This window comes from Macaca mulatta, chromosome 9 (genome assembly GCF_049350105.2).
Source record: "Macaca mulatta isolate MMU2019108-1 chromosome 9, T2T-MMU8v2.0, whole genome shotgun sequence".
In the NCBI taxonomy this organism is placed as follows: Eukaryota; Metazoa; Chordata; class Mammalia; order Primates; family Cercopithecidae; genus Macaca; species Macaca mulatta.
This window is the reverse complement of record NC_133414.1, coordinates 113,158,308-113,178,567: the sequence shown is the minus strand read 5'-3', so window position 1 is coordinate 113,178,567 and position 20,260 is coordinate 113,158,308. Positions and strand designations below refer to the sequence as shown.

At 49.4% G+C, this 20,260-nt stretch overlaps 1 long non-coding RNA gene across 2 annotated transcripts in view; it reads left to right on the top strand.

The window, feature by feature from the left end:
* Window positions 1-17,129, top strand: part of LOC144331268 (uncharacterized) — a 34,101-nt gene extending 16,972 nt beyond the window's left edge. The window contains exon 3 of one of the 2 annotated variants that reach the window (XR_013398305.1): window positions 15,332-17,129. This is a non-coding gene — a long non-coding RNA (uncharacterized LOC144331268). Of the gene's footprint in view, window positions 1-306; window positions 848-15,331 lie in introns of those variants that run through there. The other variant, XR_013398304.1, reaches the window with a different exon arrangement.
* Window positions 17,130-20,260: the final 3,131 nt, after the last annotated feature.

The window sequence follows — 20,260 nt, the reverse complement described above, 5'->3', positions numbered from 1 at the left end:
GATAGAGCGAGACTCCGTCTTAATAATAATAATAATAATAACAACAACAACAATAACTGGGTGACCTTGGACCAGTAACTTGACCTTTCTAGACCTCAGTTTTCTCATCTGGAATTGGGGATAATTACAGCACCTCTTCATAGAGCACCTGTGAGGGTTAAATTCATGTAAAGCCCACAGAATAGTGTCTGTCCCAGAGTAACTTAGGAAAAGTTGGCGATGATTCAGGCTGGAGTTGAGTTGAGGGAACTCTAACAGGGGAGGCAAAAAATGGTGATTGACTTCCGTGATGCCTCTGTCTCCTAGGTCTTTGGCTGGTTTTTGAAGCTGAACCCATCTGGTTTTCTCCTTCATCTGATGCAGCAAGAGAAATTTGGCCAGGAGGGGGCCATTGGTGCAGACCAAGCATCCAGTGGGAACATACAGGGGTCAGCTACCTTGGATTCCTCCTCCCCATTTGGGGGTTCAGCTTCCCTATTTCCCCCAGGGACAAAGACCCAGCCAGGTCACTCTCAGGGATTCAAGGAAAATAAGCATTGGGTCTGGGGCATAAAGAAAGGCCAAGTTCTGGGCATGTGGCTACAGGCATGTCTTATGGGACAGAGACAGCCCCCCAAGCCGAGGACTGGCGTCCTGCTAACTCTGTTTTGCCTGGAGTGTCCTTGTGCTGGGCTTCCTCCAGCAACCTCAACCTTACAGAAAAATAGGGATGCTTTTCTTGAACTTCCTCTTTCTATTCCTCCTTCTAAGTCAGGGACAGATGGGGTGGCAGGGTTGGGAAGTATAGTGATCTGTTTCTTGTCACTGTTGCCTGTATGTCCTGATATAAAACCTGGGAGTCTTCTTGTCTTTTGGTGAAAACTTTGTTTATTGCTACATTTTATTATCATATCACTCATTAAAATTAGCCAAAATAGGACTTTCCAGGACCTACTTAGTGGCCACATAGTAGCCTCTGGCTACAAAGGGAACGGCTGCTGGGTCCACAGAGGATGAAGAGACACGCAGGGCAGGAGTCTTTCAGAGCCACATCGCAAAGTGCTTTCTTCTCTTGAGACTGGACCAGGTGAGCCTGTAAGAGTCAAGGTGACTACAGAATAAAGTGAATGTCAGCCCTGCAGGGAGGGGGCCCAGAGGTCAGCTGCAGAGAAGGGGAAGAGGATCCTGCCTGGCCCCACAGAGCGGCCAGGCCCACATAAGTGCTTGAAGTTTGAACCCAGACAGAGTCAGGGTTGATGACCAAGAGCCTTCTTTCATTCATCCACCCATGCATTTATCTATATACCCACTTATTTGTCTATGCAGTCAACTTTATTGAGCTTTGCTCCAAGCCAGGACTGCCCGGTGCTGAGCTGAACAGATCTGTAGGAAAGGAGTTTGAGACAGACCCATGGGATGTGGGTTTGGCAGTTCTTTCTTTCTTTGTCTTTCTTTCTTTCTTTCTCTTTCTTTCTTTTTTTTCTTTTCTTTCTTTTTTCTTTCTTTCTTTCTTTCTTTCTTTCTCCCTTTCTCTCTCCTTCCTTCCTTCCCTCCCTCTCCTTCTTTCCTTCCTCCCTCCCCTCCCTCCCTCCCTTCCTTCCCTCCCTCTCCTTCCTTCCTTCCTTCCCTTCTCCCTCCCTCTCCTTTCTTCCTTACTTACTTCCCCCTTCTCTCCCTCTCCTTCCTTCCCCCCTCCCTCCCTCTCCCTCTCCTTCCTTTCTTCCTTCCCTCCCTCCCTCTCCTTATTTCTTTCCTTCCCTCCTTCCTTCTTCTTCCTTCCTTCCCACCCTGCTTCCTTCCCTCCTTCCCCTTCCTTCCTTCTTTTCCTTCCTTCCTTCCTTCCTTCCTTCTTTCCCTCTCTCCCTCCCTCCCTCCCTCTCTCCCTCCCTCCCTTCCTTCCTTTCTTTTTCTTTCTTCAATTTGCCACATTGCCAAGTCTGGTCTCAAACTCCTAAGCTCAAGCAGGCCAACTGCCTTGGCCCCTCAAAGTGCTGGGATTGTAGGCATGACCCACCGTGCCTGGCCAATACTTTTATTTCTGAGTCAAAGCCAGAATCAACCACTTCTCAACCTTTCTGGGATTCCTGGTGACTTTGTAGTTTGCCCTGTGTTTGTTATTTTTGCTAACCCGTGTTTGCCTGTAGTTCCTGATGATTAGAAAAATAAGCAAACCGAGCCTTAAGCAGGAGAAGGGGGATGTATGCTTGTTTCAGAGCCCAAGAGCGGAAGAGACCTGGAAAGGCTGCAGAGAGAGGAGTCCAGGGAGGGGCAGCCAGAAGTCAGAGCTCTCCTGCCAGTCCTCATCCCTCCCCGATGACCATCATCCTCTCCCTAATATCCCCAACCCCCTCCCACATCCCCTGTTCCTTTCTCCACCCCCTACTCCCTGTACAGGTCCCCTAGCCTCACACAGGAGTTCTCATATCCCCTCCCCCTTGGGAGTCTGGCCTTGGGCCTCTGGTGTTGGAGAACTTGGGCTGGGACTGAGCAGCCCCTCCCTAATGAGCATTTGTTATGGGATGAGCTCTGGCCTCCAAGGGTCAAAGGTGGCAGCTTTATTTACTCACAGCCATGCTCTCACTGACCGGCTCCTTTCATCATTTTTTTTTTTTTTTTTATGATGGAAACAGCCCAGTGGCCACAGGCGCCCTGGGAGACCACCCCTCCACCTCCCCTCTCCCTGAGCCCCCAGACACAGACACTTGTATTCCTCCAATAAGGGCTCAGGTTTCTCAACAAAGTACAGCTTTGCTCTCAGGACAGTTTTCAGCTGTCGATTTTATCACATTCTTCTGTCTGTTCAGAGCCTGAGCCAGAGAAGCTGGGCATCGGCCAGCATGTGAGAGTGAGCACATGTGTGTGAGAAGCAGGGCAGCGTAGGTGAGGGTGAGGGGTGACAGTGGGCATCTGTGGGTGAAATTCCAGGTCCATATGGTGTGTCTGCTTTAAGAATGTTTTCATGTGTGTGAGAACCTGTGTGTGTATAAGCATGAGTATCTGGGGACAAGTATTACATATATCCACTTATCCCCAAAATAAAATAGGAAGACTGTCACCTGCACCTTCCCCTACATGTGCCCATATGGCTCATCTCACCAACTTGCCCCATGCTCTTCCTCCTCTCTGCTCCTCACACCCCTCCAGGTGAGGTGTCTGTGTGCAGGAGGCATGTGGATCTGGGTGGCCAGCCTCAATGTGAGACGCCTGCCCAAACCAAGGCTCTCCTCACTGCCGCAGCCCTCCTGCCCACCTCCGCCTCAGCTTTCTTGGCCTCCTTGCCGGAGCTCACTGACTCCCTTCTAAAGCAGTGTCCCGGCCAGGTGTGGTGGCTCACAGCCTGTAATCCCAGGCCAAGGCTGGTGGATCAGGAGGTCAGGAGATCGAGACCATCCTGACTAACATGGTGAAACCCTGTCTCTACTAAAAATACAAAAAAAAAATTAGCCAGGCCTGGTGGCCGGTGCTTGTAGTCCCAGCTACTCAGGAGGCTGAGGGAGGAGAATGGCGTGAACCCAGGAGGTGGAGCTTGCAGTGAGCCGAGATCGCACCACTGCACTCCAGACTGGGTGACAGAGCGAGACTCTGTCTCAAAAAAAATAAATAAAATAAAAATAAATAAATAAATAAAGCAGTGTCCCTGGGGCAAAAACCCTGATCAGGGAGGAGTTAGCCCTCCAGGAACCCCCAAGTCGGAGTCCTGGAAGGGGTCAGACCTCAGGTGTGCACACAAATGTGGCAGTATTGGAAGGCCAGCCACTCCACAGAGGGACAAAAGACATATGGAGGGAGGGCATGGCTGCAGGGCATTAGGCAAGAGTGGCTTCTGGCTGATGTTTGCTCTAAAATTAAAAAAAAAAAAAAAAAAAAAAAAAAAAAAAAAAGAGTGGCTTCTTAAGAGACAAAAGCCTGAAGAGGGCCTCTCTTTGGGGACCCTCCAAAGGTGGCCCTTGGTCACACTATTTAAACTCCCAGGATCTGATTTCTGAACCTGGAAAGTGAGAGAGAGCACTGGGCTCCAGCACCATCTCTGTGTGGTGTCTGTGCCCACGAGCATCTATGTGTTCACGATTGTGTACACGTGCCTGTGGGTGATGTGTGTGACAGTGTGTGCTTGTGTGATGAATACACACAAGCCGACATGTGATGATTTCCCAGGTGCATGTGCTCATGCCTCATGGAGCAGGTAGAGTGGTAGGTCTCATTTTAAATTACATTGCCCATGAGTCTTACAAGCCCTTGCCTGACCCTACATCCCAGTTTTGCATTCAGAATCTCTGACTTCTGCAGGTCTCTGAGACATAGGGCCTATACTGGGAACGGGGCTGTGCAGCCCAGGGGTGGAGGTCAGCCTGTCTTAGCTCCCCCATCCCCCTTCAGGCTATGCTGTGGCTCTGAGCACATGTGCACCCCTCCTCAGGCTGCCACCTGCCTGGGTGCCTGAGAAACCCTGCTCCATCCCAGGCCCAGGTCCCTCCCCCAAGTCAGGGCCCCTCCCACCTTCTCTCAAACCTGCTCAACCTGCCTGGCAGCCCAGCATCTCCCAGAGGTGCCTCCCAGAGGTGGGATGCACTGCAACAACCCTCCCAGCAGCATCAGAAGCAGCAAGGGAGTGGGGTAGGTGGGAGGGCAGGCTGACCCTGCAGAAAAGGATGGGGAATTAAGCTTGCCACTGCTGCTGGAATGACACCTCTCTCTGACCTGAGCTTGCAGAGCCTCCCTTATAAACCGCTCCCACCCCCGCCTTGCCCCTCCCTGCCCCTGGCTCTAGGATGGACTCTGAGAGTGACCTACTTCTCTCTACCCCCACCCTCAATGGTTCCCTCCTGGCTCAGCTGATATTTTATCTGAGTGACCCAGGGGCACAATGGGTGCGTTGCCACCCCAGGAGTGTCCTGGAAGCATCGATGGAGGGATGCAAGCTAGATGTGTGTCGCTCCTCCCCTCCCAGGGCTCCCTGTGAGAATGGGGCCCTGGCTCTGAGCGAGCCCAGCTTCCTCAAGCACTCCAGATGCTCACAGTTACCAAAGTTAAGTGTCTACAAACAGACCGAAAGGATGGACAGAGTCACAAAGCCCCTCTAATGGAGGAAGGGTCAGACAATGTTCCTCCTTTTATTATTATTATTATTATTAATATTTAACTCCTGGCCTCAAGTGATCCTCCCCACTTGGCCTCCTAACGTACTGGGATTACAGGCGTGAGCCACCGTGCCTGGCCACCTGCTCCTCCTGTTAAAAGAATGAGAAAGATTAACATGCTCACATAGATACACAAAATAAAAAACATTTGTTGAACACTTACCATGTGCTGGGGGATGTTCTAAGAGTTTTACATAACTTAGTTCACTTTAACCTTCACAGCAATCCAATGGAGTCGGTATTATCTCCATTTTATTTTTTATTTTTAATTTTTTTATTTTAGAGAGGGGGTCATCTTGCTGTGTCACCCAAGCTGGAGTGCAGTGGTACCCCACCATGCCTGGCTAATTATCCCTGTTGTTTTTATTTATTTATTTATTTTTGTTCTGTAGAGATGGGGTCTCACTATCTTGTCCAGGCTGGTCTCAAACTCCTGGGCTCAAGCTATCCTCCTGCCTCAGCCTCCCAGTCTGCTAGGATTACAGGTGTGAGACACTTGGCCTAATTGTCCCCATATTGAAGACAGAATGACTGAGACACAAAGAGGCTAAGTAACTTGCCCAAGATTGTATCTCCAGTAGATACTGAATTCAGGATTCAAACCCAGGCAGCATGGCTATTGACAGCATGCTCTTCACCACCACTTTACATTTGCATAATTGCCCTGAAGGATATACACACCCACTCATATTTAGGACAAGCCACCTCACATACATACATAATTGTGCATAGAAATACAGCATTACCTAGTTGTTCATCATAACTAACATTTATACAGCAATTTATTTACAAATCACTTTCACACCCAGAAACAATGCCCAGTGAAGAATGGGTTGTTAACTATTTAACAGATAACAATTAAGACTATGTTTACTGACTCAACTGGGGCTCAGCTATTTGGCTGGGAGCGGTTCATCTTTTCTTTCCCTTCCTTTCTTTAAATAAAAATAAAGCACTCTTTGAAGTAAAATTAAAACAGGACAGAAGGGAATAAAGCGAAGAGTAAAAGGCTCCCTCCTTCCTCCTGTTATTTCCATTTCCGGAGGTATGCCCTTCCAAAAATTGTCAATTGGAGATTATACATGGCTTCTCATCCTTGTGAGGAAGTCTTTGTGGAGAAGCTCTTGTTCTCCTCATTTTACACATTAAAAAATCTCTGACCGGGCACGGTGGCTCATGCGTGTAATCCCAGCACTTTGGGAGCCCGATGCAGGTAGATCACGAGGTTAGGAGTTCAAGACCAGCCTGGCCAAGATGGTGAAACCCCATCTCTACTAAAAAATACAAAAATTAGCCAGGCATGCTGGCAGGCGCCTGTAATCCCAGCTACTCAGGAGGCAGAGGTTGCAGTGAGCTGAGATCGCACCACTGCGTTCCAGCCTGGGCTACAGAGCAAGACTCTGTCTCAAAAAAAAAAAAAAAAAAAAAGAAGAAGAAAGAAAGAAATCTCTCAAAAGTGGGGTACTGCGTTTCATTTTATTATTTTTTTTTTATTTGAGACATAGTCTCGCTCCATCCACAGGCTGGAGTGCAGTGGCGCCATCTCGGCTCACTGCAACCTCCGCCTCCAGGGTTCAAGCGATTCTCCTGCCTCAGCCTCCCGAGTAGCTGGGATTACAGGCATGTGCCACCACACCTGGCTAATTTTTGTACTTTTAGTAGAGATGGGGTTTCATCATGTTGACCAGTCTGGTCTTGAACTCCTGACCTCAGGTGATCCTCCTGCCTCAGCCTCCCAAAGTTCTGGGAATACAGGCGTGAGCCACTACGCCAGCCCAGTACTGCATTTTAACAAGCTCTCTAGGAAAAAAGTGGCATAGCTCTCCAAGGTCACTCAGGTACTAAGTGGAAGTTAGGATTTCAACCCAAGTCTCCCCAACCTGGAGCCTGTGTGCCCTCCTGCCCTTGCCCCAGGGCCCATTGCCTCCTCCATACCCTGCTGGCACCTGATGGCTCAGCACCCCCAGAGCCAAGACTCTGCTGCTCTGAGCCTTTCAGGATAGGGCGAGGGCTGTGCTGGAAAAGGACATTCCCTTTGGAAACTTAATCTAGGGGAGTACTTGCTGAGCTGAGCCCTGCTGAGGGGGAGGCCAAGGAGCAGGCCTGGGGACTTGACTGAGACCCAGATCAGCCAAGCAATGGGCTCCCAGGATGCCCCCTCGATCCCCCGGCAGACTTCACTGAGGCCTCGAGGGCTACGGAGAGTGGCAGGTGACAGGCCTCGGTCTCCACAGTACCTCCCAGCCAGGGACTCAGGATGAGGAAAGGAGGTGGGGTCTGGTGCTCCCAGAGAGAAAAGGGGCCTGTAGACAAGAACTGCAGCCCTCCCGCAACACCCGCCTCTGGGAGAGGGACTGAGTGGGGGCAAGGAGAGTATCATTTCTAGCTTCTGGGGTGAAAGGAGGCTCTGGAAGCCCCTGCCCCTGCCGTGACTCCTCCTGGGTAAGTTTCCCCAAGGGCCCAAGGGCCCCTCAGACCCATCCTCAGCTCTTTCATTCAGGGCCTGGGTCCCTGGCAGGGCTGGGACCTTAGGAGACATAAATTGCTAAGACGCAGCCATAACCCCAGCTGCTGAGGATGTATGTGTATTTGTTATGAGTGTCTCCAAGCGGCTGGCCACAGTGGTGCCACGGCATTTTGACCCAGGTGGCCTAGGCTGGTCAGGCAGGACTTGCTGGGTCTTGCGTGCCTCAGGCCTGGACCTCGTCCTCACACCTCCCATCCTAGTGTGGAATCTGGAGGACAGGCCAGGGCCAGGGCCAGGATGGAACCTATCTTCCCCCAGAGGACACTCTTTGGAACAGGGTACTCTGGCCAAGAGAGAGCTTGCCAGGAATCGGGGATTCCTGAGGTCAGTACTCAGTGGAGGGAGAGACAGCCATGGTGAGACTTGCAGAAGCCAGAGGGGGACTGAGATTGGACCCCTCTCTCCACAATTTCCAGGCCAGGCCAACCCAGGGGACAAGGCAGTCCTCCCTGAAAGCCCACCCTCTCCCTCCTTGGTACACGGCAGAGCCTCTCCAGTCCCCATCACCTTCAGGATCATGTCTGCACACCTTAACCTAGACGTGCTACCTTCAAAGTCCCACAGCTCTGTTATGATCAGGATGGACCTGCGTGGGACACCCCGTCTCTCTCTTGGCTGCAGTAGCACTGCACTGGGCATCAGATGGCATAGGGTTATGCCTTGTTGCTTGGCTTCTGACTGAAGGATTTTGGACAAGTCACCTGCCTACTCTGAGCTTCAATTTGGGAACCCTAGGGGATATTACTGGTCAAGAAGAGAAGATGTATTTCTATTTGCTATGAGTGTATTTATGATCATATATAGTATGTGACATGTACATATATATGTGGAAGCATAAATACATGTGTAAGGGTGTGTGTGTGTGTTTGTGTGTGTGTGTGTGTGTGTGTTTACGGCAGCAGCTAATTGATCCCTCCCTCCCAGTTGCAGTGGGGGGAGGGGCCGAGAAGGCAGTCACTCATTAGGAGGCAACTAATGGGCCCAAATGGCCTTGTCAGCAAAGGCTGAGCTCAGATGAGCTTCCTCCCGAAGGGGGGAAGCAAAGAGATGTGCAATAGAAAAAGGAGGGGAGAAGAGAGCAAAGAAGGCGAGCAGAGGCCTCAGAAAGAAAGAGGCTTTCGCAGGAGAAACTACAAGGATTGCAGGGTCCTCACTTTGTCCCTGTTACTAAATATTCCTCCTGCCAAGAGAAAAAGTTCCTGCTTTTTCTGACCCAAGGAAGTAGAGGGCAGAAAACTGGAGAGGAAAGAAAGGCAGACACATGTGTATTCCCATGCCCACAGGCTCAGGTGTGCTAGCTTCATGCACACAGCCACACTGAGACGCAAGCACATGGGCTGTGTCGATGTGCACTCCCAACACTTGTCATGCCCATGTTCACCCAGAGACACCCCACACACACCAGCCTGAGCACACAGAAGTGTGGGCATGTGCCCGGCACGGGAAGGTGTATACGCATTCAACCGGGGGTGCTGGCTCTGTGTTGGTGCAAGGGAGACAAAAATGAGGAGGACACAGTCCCTGTCCCCCAGCTGACATTTTATTTTATTTTATTTTATTTTATTTTATTTTATTTATTTTTGAGATGGAGTTTTGCTCTTATTGCCCAGGCTGGAGCGCAATGGCATGATCTCGGCTCAGTGCAACTTCCACTTCCTGGGTTCAAGTGATTCTCCTGCCTCAGCCTCTCGAATAGCTGGGACTACAGGCGTGTGCCACCACGCCCATCTAATTTTTTTGTATTTTTAGTAGAGACGGAGTTTCACCATATTAGCCAGGCTGGTCTCGAACTCCTGGCCTCAGGTGATCTGCCCGCCTCAGCCTCCCAAAGTGCTGGGATTACAGGCATGAGCCACCACACCTGGCCCTCCAGCTGACATTGTAGTTGGGAGGAGGTTGCTTGCTAAGGAAACAGATCATTTATATGATGTGACACAGGGTGTACAGGAAAGATGTTTTGTACACCAGGGGCACGTGGAGATGGCCCCCCAGGATCCCTGGGGGCCACCTGCCATTCGCTTTGTAGGGAGACATTTTCATATCTCCAGTCAGCCAAGTCCTGCGAGGGGTCCTCTCCCATCACTCCCACTCTGCCGCACCCTTCCTTCACCTCACCCAATGCCCACTGTTGCTTTGCATCCTCTTGCTTCTAAATTATGAAAACACTAATGATGTGCTTTGATATTAGTAAATCAGACTCATAGTCCAGATACCCACGGTGACAGGGTATATAACCCAAACTTCACGAAAGAGTTATTTCTATCTCACACTATTCACAACGTAGATTCCAGAGGAAATTAAGAGTTGACTAAAAATGTTAAGATAAAATGTGAGTTAAAATTAAATAATTTCAGGCTAAAGATGGTGATTTAAAATAAGACAGTAACTACAAAAGCCATAAAGGAAAATATTGACAAAATATTTACATCTAAATTTGAAACTGCTGTATCATAGAAGATGGTAAAGGACATTGAAAGACAAACAGCTAAAATACAACAAGTAAACTGGGCATTGTGGCATGCCTGTAGTCCCAGCTACTCGGGAGGGTGATGTGGGAGGATTGCTTGAGCCCAGGAGGTCAAGGCTGCAGTGAACCATGATCATGCCACTGTACTCTGGCCTGGGTAAGAGGAGGAGACACCATCTCTAAAGAAAAAAAAAAAGTAAATTAAAATAAAATTTTGTGTGTTTGTGTTTGTGTGTGTTTGTGTGTGTGTGTGTGGTCTGTCACCCAGGTTGGAGGTCAGTGGCAAGATCATAGCTCACTGCAGCCTTGAACTCCTGGGCTCAAGCAATCCTCCCACCTCAGTCTCCAGAGTAGCTGGGACTACAGGCACACATTCCAACGTGCCTGGCTAAATTTTTTATTTTATATTTTGTAAAGATAGGAGTCTTGCCTGTTGCTCAGGCTGGTCTCAAACTCCTGGCCTCAAGCAATCCTCCTGCCTCAGCCTCCCAAAGTGCTAGGATTACAAGCATGAGTCACTGCACTCAGCCAAAATACAACACATATTAATAACTAGAATTAAGAATTTCCAACACATTAATAAGAAAAATATTTTTGAAACCCCAGTTTTTTAAATAGGCAATGGGGCATGGTGGCTCACCCCTGTAATCCCAGCACTTTGGGAGTCTGAGGCAGGTGAATCACCTGAGGTCAGGAGTTCAAGACCAGCCTGGCCAGCATGGTAAAACCCTGTCTCTACTAAAAATACAAAAATTAGCCGGGCATGGTGGCGGACACCTTTAACCCAAGCTACTTGGGAGGCTGAGGCAGGAGAAGCTCTTGAACTTGGGAGGCGGAGGTTGCAGTGAGCCTAGATCACCCACTGCATTCCAGCATGCATGACAGAGCGAGACTTTGTCTCCAAGGATAAAAATAAAAATAAAATGGGCAAAGTAAATGAACAGGCAATTTACAGAAATAAAAATACAAAATATCCAATGAACTTAGGAAAATATGCTCAACATGAGAGAAATGCAATCATAATTTGAGAACTATAAATTAAAATAAACATAAGATTTGTTTTAGCTTCATCCATTAGATTAGCAAAAATTCAACCTATTGACAGTACCCAGCATGGGAGAGAGTGTATGTAAGTTGGTCTTCTCATCCTGTCTTGGAAGTGCCCTGAATTGGTTCAGTCTTCTTGATAGGTATTTTGGCAGTTTCTGTTAAAATTAACAGTACCCAGCTTCATTTGACCAACTCTATTTCTAGATATCCATTATCCTAACAAAATAGCCATGTCCGCCCACAAAACCACATACCAGAGAGTTCACTAAGCAATATTCAGAACAATGAAAAATCAGAAGCAACCTAACAATTCACTGGTGGGAATGGGTGAATAAACAGTGGCACCCCATCTATTGAATACTTCATATGAAGCAATTAAAAATAATGAGGTAGACATATATAGAGAGGTGTTTTGTTTTGTTTTGTTTTTTTGAGATGGAGTCTAGCTCTGTTGTCCAGGCTGGAGTGCAGTGGCACGATCTCGGCTCACTGCAACCTCTACCTCCCAGGTTCAAGTGATTCTCCTACCTCAGCCTTCCGAGTAGCTAGGATTACAGGCACCCGCCACCATGCCCAGCTAATTTTTGTATTTTTAGTAGAGACAGCATTTCACTGTGTTGGCCAGGCTGGTCTCAAACTCTGGACATCGTGATCCATCTGCCTCAGCCTCCCAAAGTGCTGGGATGACAAGTGTAAGCCACCACTCACTGGAAAAGCAAATTGCAGAAAAACAAAAATACTCAGGTATAAATGTAAAAACCCAACAAAAAAATCATATGTTTCTTCTTGTATAATATATACATGTAGGCAAATTCATAGGAAATGATCTAGAAGGATACACAGTGAATTGACCAGAGCAGTGACCTCTGCAGATGATTCTGGAATTAGAAGGAGTATTTCATCTGTATTTCTTACAACAAGAATGCATTTTTAGTTTACTTTTGAAATTTAAAATAAATTTAAATAAATGTGGTTCATTTGAATAAATGAATTAACAGAAGTTTCAGCAGTGAGACTTGCCATACACAAACACGAGGCACTAAGATTTTTATTCATTGCATGAAGAAAGAGGCCCCTTTTCAGCAGCAATTCTGCTTTAGCAAATGTCACAAGGACCTGCCTTCCATTCCACCCCTGGAATGTTAAAATTGGGGGCTGTCTAGACTGTTAGAGGGCTAGAGACCTTCAGTTTACACAGGTAAGGAAAGATGGCCAGGGCCCAAGTCATAGCTTCAGAAAGATCACAAAAGGCCCATGGAAGGCGGAGAGTGGCAAGGTGACTGTATTCTTGTTTGACTTGCAATTTGTCATCTTAGGGACAAGTCCAGGTCCAGGGGCTGGCTCCTGGCTGTACTCACAGCACCTGGATTCGGTCCTAGTAATTCATGATAAATATTGAGTGACTGCTGGCACTAATAGTCACTTACATCAGGCAGCTCTTTGCAGTTGATACAATCCTGCCTTGCACATTTCCTCATTTGTTCCTCATAACCTCTGAGAGGTAGCTTCTGCTGCCATCCCCATGTCACAGATGAGGAAACTGAAGTTCAGAGAGGTCAGACTTGGCCACGTTCACTCAGATAACAAGAGGCAGAGCAAGACTCAACTGCTGTCCTTTTGACCTCCGATACCTGACTCCACTGTGGCAAAATCCCCCTGGAGTTACCATCTGCTCAGCTTTCTGGGTATGAGCCTTAGCCTTGGCCTGACATTTGCTCTGGGAAGAATCCAGTGAGGCTGATCCTAGGCAGAGGACTTAACTGAGCCTTGGTTGGTGATAAGGACTATGAGAGGCAGTGCGGTTCAGTGGTGAAGATGCACCAGGCTCCAGTCCCAATTCCTAACCGAGTGACCTTGGGCAAGTTATTTAACATCTTTGCCTATTTCTTCATCTGTAAAATAAGAATAGGAGAACCTGGCCAGGCATGGTGGCTCACGCCTATAATCTCAGCACTTTGGGAGGTTGGGGCAGGTGGATCATTTGAGGTCAGGAGTTTGAGATCATCCTGGCCAACATAGCGAAACCCCATCTCTACTAAAAATGCAAAAATTAGCCAGGCGGTAGTGGTGCATGCCTGTAATCCCAGCTTCTCAGGAGGCTGAGCAGGAGAATGGCTTGAGCCTGGGAGGCGGAGGTTGCGGGTGAGCTGAGATCGCGCCACTGCACTCCAGCTTGGGCAACAGAGTGAGACTCTGTCCAAAAAAAAAAAAAAGAATAATAGGAGAATCTATCTCTTGGAGATGTGGTGAACATACATACACCGAGATTATGCATATAAAGTCCTCAGTTTGGTACCCAACATACAATTAGCTCTCACCAGATGCTGAAGATGATGGCAATTGATTACAGAATGGCCCCCCAGCCTATCTTAGTCTTACTGCACACTTGCACCATAGAAAGAGCTATACCAGAGAGAGATGTGACAGAGCAGCCTGGGAACTGCAAAGCAGTTACTGGGTTAGGAGATGCTGAGCCAACATTTAGCTGCCAAAAGGGAAAAATGAGGTCCCCAAACAGGAGAATAGGCAAGTGTCCTGGGAGTGGGTAGACAGAGCTCAATGTGGGGAGGGGACTGTGGTCAAGGGCAGGATAGGGCTAGTGTGCCAAGCAGAGATGTCAGGAGAAATGGCCTGGGGGAGGTCTTTGGGGACACTTAGGGTTTACAAGGAGAGTCACCAGATGGGATCCAAGAGCAAGGGTGCCATTTGGATGCAGATTTCTCTTCATCTGGGCTTCCTTCTGTGGAAGGGAGCCAGAGAGGAAATAAATGAAGAGCCAAGGTATTCAGAACACCGAATCCCCTAAGCAGCCTCTTAGCCTTGGCAACTGCTGACAGGGAGCCTCCAGAGTCACTCAAAGTCAAGGAGGGGGGCTCTCCAAGGCACCAGTTCCATAACGTATTCCAGGCAGCTTCCTGTAGCCTCTCTCCCACCCTGGTCCCACAAGAAGCTAAGCCAAACAATGATCAGATCACAGAGTCAGTAGATGTGGAAGGAAGCTTCAGAGCCAACCAAGATGGATATCCCTCTTCACCAGTTGCCAAGTCAGTAGCCAGCTCAGGGGTCACTCTGGAGCCTCCCTCATCCTCCCCCTCAGCCTCCACCCAACTGATCACTGAGTCTTCCACAAGACTACTAACTTCTCTCCTCCTGCTCCCACCTCATTAGCCCAGGCCACCACCTTTCACCTGAAATGTGGCAACAGCCTCCTGGCTGATGTCTGATCCTCTGATGCATGATCCATCATCTCCCACATGGCCCACAAGAATATATCTTTCTAAAATATGTATCTGAACAAGATTTCCCTCTGTTTAAAACCCTCCGGTGGCTCCTCATTGCCATGGGATCATGAGCTCCTTGTCACAGTTTGTAAGGTCCCTGCTTTCTTCTCTGGTCTCATCTCATCATTCACTATCTCTTAATTTATGCTCTGACTGGCCAGAACTTCTATAGCTCCTCAGGCTCTCACCCCAGAACTATTGAACCAAAATCTGCATTTTAACAAGATCCCCTGGTGATTTGGATGTGCATTAAAGTTTGAGAAATACAGCTCTAGGCTAGTAGCTTCAAAATTCCCTAATAATTAGAATCATCTGTGGTATTTATTAAAAATGCAAATTACAGGGCCCCATCTTAGACTCACCAAATGAGAATTTCCAGGGGAGGGAGCCTGGGAAGCTGTGTATTTAACAAGCGTCCCAAATGATTCTTCTCAGCAAGGATGCTTGGGAAACATTAGCAGTGGTTCTTAAGCTTGGCTGCACATTAGAATCACCTGGGAGAGTTTTAAACCTATATTTATTTTATTTTGTCATTTTATTTTCTTTTTTAGAGACTGTCTGGAGTGCAGTGGCATGATTATAGCTCACTGTAACGTCGAACTCTTGGGCTCAAGTAATCTACTGCCTCAACCTTCCAGGTAGCTAGGACTGCTGGTGTGCACCACCACGCCCAACTATTTTTTTTTTCTTTTTTTGTTTTTTTAGGTAGAGAGGCAGTCTCGCCATGTTGCCCAGGCTGGTCTCGAACTCCTGGTCTCAAGGAGTCCTCCTGCCTTGTCCTCCCAAAGTGTTGGGATTACAGGCATGACCCACCATGCCCTGCCATACCAACCCGGAGATTCTGGTCTGGGGGCAGCCTCAGCATCAGGATCTTTCAAATCTTTCCCAGGTGATTCCTGTCTGATGTGCAGCCATGGTTGAGAACCACTGTGCCAAGTAGATGATTTCCAAATGGACTAGGTGCCCCAGAATCATTAGAGAAGCTCAGGGGAGGCTGAGAATGGAAGTGAAACATGACTGAAGACCCTGGGATCTTAGTGGGGAACAGCCTTCAGAAGGTCAGAAGGGGAACCTGGTGTGAGAGCCTCCTACCCGGGGGGCCTTCACTTCCCCAGAGGGAGGAGGCGGCAGAAGCCACAGCATGCTGGGCTGGAGTGAGATGGAGGAGAATCTCTTCAGATCCAGAGGAGAATAATGAGTGCCAATGGGCTGGTGCCGGTGGGGCAGGGCAGCCTTGGGTCAAACGTGAAGCTGGAGTAGATAGGTGTGGCACCACACCTGCTCACTCTCCCCATCCCTAACCAGTCCTCCTGAGCCTGGACCTCTGGCCGTGTAGCCTGCGGCTCTGGGACACCACCCACCCCAGCTTGGCCCTTGGCTGGGGCCTGAGCATGTTGTGCGGGTGCCACTGGGGAAGAGAGGCAGAGGATGGAGATTGCTTATTGACCTTCCCAGGGACTTACATTTGACAGATGACAAAGTGCTCCACCCACACCTGCACCTGGTCCTCATGATTACCCTGTGAGGCAGTTTCCTCCCCATTTGCAGGTAGAGACATGTAGACTCAAAGAAGTCACGTGCTCAAAGCCACAGAGCTGGTCAATAGCAGAGCAGACATTGGCCGCTGGAGTTCTGGGATTTTCCCCTAAGAGACAGCAACTGCCTTTCCCACCAGTGTTTGTGCCCTCACACAATCATACACTTGTAAGCAGTCACACCCCATGTGGTCACACTAGTGCATTGCTCTGTCATACTCATTCTTTCAAAGACTCATGTTCACAGTCTTACACCCAGCCCAGCCCCCACCTCACGGGCACACACCCACACACAGCCACAGATGAGCACACTCCCAATCTCCAGCGTGCACACTCACAAAGACACAAATGTGTCCATATTCACCCTAATGAGCCCCTGGTGGCCCTCCCTCCTTCCAGAGCTCACATGCCCTGCTTCTTCCTCACTGTGTGTGTGCATGTGCATGGTGGGGATGGGAAGCAGATGTCTGGTTCCAACAGTCCACCTCCCATCCCTCCACCTGCCACATTGTGGCTCCAGCCCCAGGGCAAAGGCTGCCTGTGTTTGGGCAGCAGCCAGGGTTGAATGAGTAAGAGGAACCAGAACAGAGATCAGAATAGAAACCCCACCCTCATCCAGACCCTCCTCGAGAGCTCAGAGAACCAGAGCCCCACCAACTCACAGCCTGCAGCAGAGCCAGAGCTGAGCTCTAAGAAAGTTTGCCCTCCGCTGTGTGGACAGGAAGCTGACAGATGTCCAGGTTCATTTGGGACTGAGACTGGGTCTCCAGCAGGACTCTTGGGGAGCGGCCCAAAGGTCTCTTCAACCCTGAGTATCAGAACTAAAGACAGAGAGCCCCCTACAGAAGCCATGACCCTGAGCTTTCAAGGGGCTGATGGAGCCAACACCAAGTAAACCCTCCTCTCTATAGCACATCCGAAGCCTGGAGCAAAAACCTTGGACTCAGAAGTCAGAACTAATTGGGTTTGAATCCAGTTCTGCCACTTGCTAGTGGTGCAGCTTTGGAAAATTTACTTAACCTCTCAGCTCCCTCATCTATAAAGTGGGGCTGTTATATCTGTCTGCCTTGTAGGACAGAGAGAAGATCAAATTGCAAAAGCATCTGGCATATCACATGGAAAGTGTTCAATAAATGGGAGCTGTTTTGTTTTCCTTGCTATTAATTATTATTAATATATATAATATATAATGATAATATATATAATGATATATAATGATAATATTATATATAATATAATATATGTAATGATATATAATGATTTTTTATATATAATGATAATTTTATATATATATATATATATATAAAATTAGAGACAAGGTCCCATTCTGATGTCCAGGCTGGAGTGCCATGGCACGATCATAGCTCACTGCAGCTTCAACCACCTGGGCTCAAGTGATCCTCCCCCCTCAGCCTCATGAAGTGCTGGGATTACAGGCATGAGTTACCGCCCCTGGCCCTATTGTCATTATTTTTATTTTATTTTATCTTTTGAGATGGAGTCTTGCTCTGTCACCCAGGCTGGAATGCAGTGGCACCATCTCAGCTTACTGCAACCTCCGCCTCTCAGGTTCAAGTGATTCTCCTGCTTCAGCCTCCCGAGTAGCTGGGATTACAGGTGCCTGCCACCACACCTGGCTAATTTTTGTATTTTTAGTACAGATGGGGTTTCACCATGTTGGCCAGGCTGGTCTCGAACTCCTGGACTCAAGTGATCCACCCGCTTCGGCCTCCCAAAGTGCTGGGGTTGTAGGTCTGAGCCATCATGCCTGGCCCTGTTATCATTATTATTAAAGATGTTCCCAGATGTGATCATTGCAGAGATCAGCCAATGGGCAGATGAGCTGAGGTGGCCATTTGGGAAAAGCAGAAGGCAAGGGTGGGGGCAAAAGCAGGTACTGGGTGAGAATTCAGAGAGGGCATAGCGAATGAGAGGGCTCCTTCCCACTAAGGAGAAGCGCAGCTGGAGGGGCTGCTGAGCATGGCCTCTGCTGTGTCTCCTGGTTCCTGCCGCAGAGGCCAGTGGGAGCTGGGGCCCCTTTCTAGTCATGGATGCCTGGCATTCCATCCTCTGAAGCTCCAGACAGAAATCAGGGCCCACTCATTAGCAGGCACCGTGTCCTGCTTCCCATTGCTCCCTAAGACACCTTATTGTATTCTCCAGGGACTCCAGGGAGCCTGGAAGGTTTGAATTTTTCTCCCTTGTGGGCAATCAGACTGGGAAACGTTTTCTGCTAATTGACCTAGAGAGGGGAGACCAAAGCACAATGTGTACAAAGACCACACTCCAAGTCACAGGGACAATCCAACAGAGCTGCGTCCAGGATCCCTGACTTCTACTACCGTCCTCAGACACTGACCACAAGGTCTGAGAGGGGATTTAAAAAGATCTCAATAGGCCTGCCTGGGTTGAGGAGTCAAGATCTTTGTCCTCTGGAGGTGAGGCCAGACTTAGCCAGCAGCTGGGGAGAAGCAAGGCTTTTACAAGGCACACCCCCACTTTAAAAGAAAAAAAAAAGGCTTCTGTTAGATGAGACTGCAGGGAAGCTGGGAGATGGAGGGAGAGGTACTGAGACCAAGACACTGTCCCCTCTGTGGCCTGGGCCTACCTGAGGAGGCCAGTTATCCACGAGCCCCTGCTCCCCAGGGCGCTATCACTAGGAGCAGCTCTCATCACCTCCAAGCCCAAGCAGGCCCCCCTTTATCAGGCCCCCTGGCACCAGCCTGTCTGAGCCTCCACCACCTCTGACGCCCAGGACATTTGTTTTGGTATCTGTGGTGGCTGTGGTCAGAGCATAATTGAAGTTGAAACACCCACTTGGACCCCCTGAAGGATAAACAAGCAGGGCTGGGGCAGCCTTGGAACAGATGTGAAGACAGACATGAAGACAGCAGGTCCAGGAAGCCAGGCAAGCTGGCTGGGAAGGGCCAGAGGGCTGGCGGGAAGGGAAAGGGACCAGGCAGGACAGTGAGGAGGCCAACGGTGTGCCCACTTCCAGGGCGGTGATGGCAGGGAAGTCAATACTCAGAGGCCAACTAGAAAAACCCCACCACTCACCCATCCTGGTCTGGGGCTGCCCTCAGGAAGCTTCAGGTCTAATGAGGGGCATGAGCCTGGCTCTAAGGAAGTGTCTTGTACAGAGGTTCTCAGGCTTTAGGAAGCTTGGTAACAATTCAGTTATCTGGACCCCTTCCCCACAGTTTCCAGCTCAGTAGGTCTGAAGTAGGCATAAGACTTGCACTTGGGGAAGCACTGGTCTTCACTGATGGGAATGTCTTGACCTTGCCTTCAGGAGATAGGGCCCTGCCTGGGTTTGGGAGTTCCCATCAGAACCCAGAGGACCTGTTGGGGTCCGGGAGGGGCACTCCAGAATCCCAGCAGATATCTCCAGAGAGCTTAGGGCAGGGATTTACAGTAAGAACTGTAAAAGGCAAGAACTGCCAAGGAGACACGGAGTTCCAGATGTTTTCCTAGGACTCCCATCTAGGCAGCTGGGGCAAAAGAAGGCCTTCAGAGCCTTGTTCTGCCAGCTTTGCCCTCTAGGCTCAAGGTATTTAAAGAACTGGAGCCCCACATCTTTGCTGGAAGCAGCTCACTGGCTGGGTGACAAGGCAGTACTCTGCATCCTCTGTAGCATCCCAGTGCAGGCTCTGCCCTGCCTCAGTAGGTGATGTAAGTTGTGTGGGTAGTAGGTGTGGGGGGGTGAGGGGCTTGGAGATGTTGGGCTGGAGGGGCCCTCTGGTAAGCCTAGTGTTGCAGCCACAAGTCTCCTGAACCTTAGGACCCATTTGTGTCTCTGAGCAGCTCTCCACTCTACATACAGGAGTGGGAGGAGAGAGTGGGTCTGTGCGGGGACGGGTGTTCTTGATGGACTGGGTCTAAGCAACTCACAGTGCTGCATGTGTGCAGTGAGCCAGATCCTGAGGGCTGGGCTTGCTGGCCCCCAGCTGACCACAGTACACAGTAGCTCCTGTCTTGGCTGCCTCTGAGAGTGCCCCAGCCAAGAGAGAGGGGTCGGGATGCAATGGATCGGAGCCTGGGAAGGACAGCCTGAAAGGCAGGCTGCAGGGGGAGTTGGGCCAGGGCCAGGGAAGTCCATCTGGCTGCACCCACACCCTCTGGGGTCCCACTTGCCCACATACACCTGGACCCCAATTTCCTCTCCTGAGACCGTCCCATTTGAGGATGTCACCATGCATGGCTCGATGTGTGAAATGGGTCCTGTACTTTAGTCCCCCTGAGGCTAAGAGCTCTCCCTGTCAGCAAGACCCCCTCTCCACCCA